The sequence below is a fragment of the Euprymna scolopes genome, chromosome 24 (assembly GCF_053919585.1).
Source record: "Euprymna scolopes isolate OS-2025 chromosome 24, ASM5391958v1, whole genome shotgun sequence".
Lineage (NCBI taxonomy): Eukaryota > Metazoa > Mollusca > Cephalopoda > Sepiida > Sepiolidae > Euprymna > Euprymna scolopes.
In genome coordinates, this window is record NC_136505.1 from 96,719,281 (window position 1) to 96,723,459 (window position 4,179).

Here is a 4,179-nt window from a genome sequence, read left to right on the forward strand (position 1 = left end):
TTTGCTCCCCCACCGAGCAAATTAGGCACAAGGCCGAGTTTTAATGTGAGGAGTGAAGGGGGAAATGGGGACCAACTCCCCGGGGAGTGGGGGAGCTAGATAGTGACAATTGGTATGAAGGGTTGCCCCTACATTGACCAAGGTCTTATATGTAGGGTTTCCTCTACATATGGTCTTTGCTTGCAGTATCTGCCGGAACAGATTGTGTTTATTTGCTCCCCCACTGAGCAAATTAGGCACAAGGCCGTTTTTAATGTGAGGTAAAAACCAGCTCCCCTAAAAGTAGGCAAAAAGGGGGCACTCTGGTTACCAAAAATAATAATTGTCCCAGTATAGAGGGTTTCCCCTCCATTGACTGGTACAAATTATCTTAAGTGCAGCATCTGCCGGAACAGATACTACACTTTGATCTTGACCAAAAGGCCAAGAAAAGGTTATTTATTTGCTCCCCCACCGAGGAAATTAGGCACAAGGCCGATTTTTAATGTGAGGAGTGAAGGGGAAATGGGGACCAACTTCACGATGAGTAGCGGAGCTGGATAGTGACAATTGGTATGAAGGATTGCCCCTATATTGACCAAGGTTTTATATGTGGTGTTGCCGCCACATATGGTTTTTGTTTGCAGTATCTGCCAGAACAGATGGTATTTATTTGCTTCCCCACCGAGCAAATTAGGCACAAGGCCGATTTTTAATGTGAGGAGTGAAGGGAGGGGGAAGGGGAAAAGGGGACCAGCTCCCGAGAGGTGGGAAATGGGAGCTGGTTAATGGTCAGGCATGTGGGGTTGCCCCCACATCCGGTCTTTGCTAATCATGGCTAGTCATAGCCAGTCATAGCTTGCAGAATCTGCCGGAACAGATGGTATTTATTTGCTCCCCCACTGAGCAAATCAGGCACAATGCCGTTTTTAATGTGAGGTAAAAACCAGCTCCCCTAAAAGTAGGCAAAAAGGGGGCACTCTGGTTACCAAAAATAATAATTGTCCCAGTATAGAGGGTTTCCCCTCCATTGACTGGTACAAATTATCTTAAGTGCAGCATCTGCCGGAACAGATACTACACTTTGATCGTGGCCAAAAGGCCAAGAAAAGGTAGGCCTTTATTTGCTACCCCACCGAGCAATTAGGCACAAGGCCGATTTTTAATGTGGACTGTTAATTAACAGGGGGAAAGAGAGAGAGAGAGAGAGAGAGAGAGTGAAAAAAAGAAAGACAGAAAGAGAATGAGACAGAAAGAGATAGTGTATTGCTGCATGTGGGTTTGTGTATATGTATATGTTTGTGTGTGTGTTTTTGTATATGTGTATGGGTTTATATGTATGTATGTGTTTGTGTGAAGTGAGAATGACAGCTACCTTTTGATAAGAATGTGTCTCCAAATAAGATGCATTCAAAGAGAGAGAAAGAGCGAGGGAGAGAAAGAGTGCGTGTGTGTGCGCGCGCGTGTGTGTGTGAGTGTGCGAGTGTGTGTGAGAGAGGGAGGGGTGATAGAATAGATAGATACTGAGAGAGTGTTCGCTGTTGTTGATAATGGACTGTTCCAGTGTTGGTAATTCTGTCATTTCTTAATCACTTATCACTCTTAATACACAGGGAAAGTGATAGAAAGAGAGAGAGAAAAAAAATAGTGATAGACACCGCGCGAGAAAAGCGCGCGAAATGAAAGGTAATTGTAATGGATAGACATGTAGCAAGCGATTCATCGCTCGCGGCCAACGAGAACAATTAAAAGGAAAGTTGTTTTCAGACGTAACTCAATCGCGAAAGTGAATATTTTAACGCATGTTTTGTGCTACTAAAGCATATAGGATAAACATCTTAGGGAAATACACTGATAAAAAGGAATCATAAAATAAAGCCCATAAAGAATTGCGCACATGCATTTATATAACACGAAATGCTGAACTAGTTGTCGTAACATGTTAATTCGGGCCCACGCATTTTATATGAACGTTTGACTAAGGAACAAAGAAAAAAAAATCGACTCAAGTGTTCCAGCCCAAATAAAAGGTATTTATTCATGGTACTTTCCACGTGACACATTTAATCTCATTTTAAATGTTTCTTAGTTCACCATGTAGTTAACAAATATCTGCTGTGTCTAACATGTACTTTTTATCCCGCATCAATACTTGTCCTCTCGGAACATGGATTTAAAATTCCTTACCTAGACCCGTCTTCGACTTTCTGTCATATCACACGTGTTTGGGTTTCTTTTTTTCATCTCTGCCTTTCTTTTCGCAACTTTGTCTGCAGCTCGCCCTGTATCAGAGAGCATATGAACTCGTGGGAAAATATTAGCAGAGACTGTAAGATGCTGGCTTGCGATTATATTAGCAGTAGTCGCAAACGAAAGGAAAAAGAACACCACGTGGTCTGCAGAAGAAAAAGTGCGGTTTAAAAAGATTGGCGTGTTAAGTCGATAACGAGTAATAGTTGTCTGCAGCCGGCTTGTAGTGGAGCAGAAAGAAAAACATCTTAGGGAGATGGACATGAGCCCCTCACTGGCAGAGAGAGTTGGTTGGTTGTTTTTTTTTGTTTTACGGCACATCAACCCTTTTCAGGTGATTTAATGCCGAATCCAGTGGTTTTGAAGAAAAAAATTTAATAGAATATATATATAAATATTTTTCAAGTCAGTTTCTATTTAACCCATAGTTTGAACATTAACAGCTACTACCACTCCGGGTCAGAAGGGACCTGGGAGCAATGGCAATTAAAAGGGTGGCTCTACACTCCCCAAAGCCCGAAAACTGTGGCCTCACCATCAGATATAGTTTAAAGTCATATCCAGGATCGACAGAGATAGATAGATAGATAGATAGATAGATAGAGAGAGAGAGAGAGAGAGAGAGAGAGAGAGAGAGAGAGAGAGAGAGAGAGACTCTTTAAGCTGGTTTCGAGACGGAAGAAAGAAAAACGGTAATAACCGACTTATGTAAAAAGGAAGGAAAATCCAATTCGGATTTATATACTTTGGTTTGTTCGTTCCTTTCTGTCGGAGCCGGGCGGGGTGGGGATTCGAGAAAGTTTTGAACTGGGACGAATGGATACATTACAGTCCAACGACAACAATGTTGTCAGATCATTTTTTGCTCAATGGTCGGATTGCACCATCTTTCAAAATTTCCTGCTGTACTGATCCGTTCTTTCAAGTCCTCTGATTGGCCACGTGGTTAGTTCTTTTCTCTCTGTTCTTATTTTTCTTCTCTACCTCTGCTGTACCATCACCTTTACACACGGCTAGGTCATTTGCATATGTGAAATGCTGCTACTGCACACGCGTCAGTGGCTCTATAACATAGTGGCATGATAAGTGACTTTGACTTATCGCGTCAGGATTAACATAATTTCAAAAAGAACACTTTCTTTTAAACTTGTCACTTTACAAGTGATATCAAATTAGAAAGCTCGAGCGTATTATAAAAACAAAAAAACAAACACAACGCTTTATTATTCCGTTTTTAATTAACATAGGGCTGCGCGTGCCGGGGGTGGGGCTGTATTTTGAGAGGATAAAAAAATAAATAAAAATAAATGAATGCTAACAAACAATCTTAAATTTTATGCCGAAAAGGTTGTAAAACATCGGGACTTGTAAAGATACCGGAATCAGAAAATGTTCCCTATTTTAAGAGCGGTACACACCAGGGGCGGTATTTTGAGACGTTTAAAATCGAAAATAGAATAAATAAATAAATAAATAAAAGCTAACAACAAAGCACAACCCATTTTTCTTGCTCTTGTAAGCGGACTTCTCTTGTTAAGTAGCACAGGCATGACACAGATTAACTACTAACTATAACCGCATCATATATTTAATCGGAACCTTTCCATGTTCAAGCATGCACTATTTTATTGCCATAAGTAGTACGTTAACATACACGCACTTTTACAATTTATTTACAACGCTAACTCGCGCGCCGCAAGCTGAAACAAATATGGATACTTAATTTCGCAGTTGAAGAACATTTTTTTTCTACATAGAACGCATCGTGAACATTCAACCCCAAATGATTATTGTCTTAACAATTTAAATAATTGTGTGTAAACAAGCATCTATGTTTGCCCAGCTGGGCAAACTTGAGTCCTTATACCGGAAAAATATCCAGTAAATAAAACGTTGTTTACTAAATCGTTATTTTTATTTATTTATTTATTTATTTTGCATTTCCATACA

The 4,179-nt window shown here is 40.3% G+C and overlaps 2 pseudogenes; both read right to left on the reverse strand.

Moving 5' to 3' along the window:
- Positions 1 to 288: 288 nt before the first annotated feature.
- LOC145247029 (U2 spliceosomal RNA) lies at positions 289 to 435 on the reverse strand (annotated as a pseudogene).
- A 511-nt stretch (positions 436 to 946) lies between these two features.
- On the reverse strand, positions 947 to 1,093 carry LOC145247035 (U2 spliceosomal RNA; annotated as a pseudogene).
- Between the last annotated feature and the right edge of the window lie 3,086 nt (positions 1,094 to 4,179).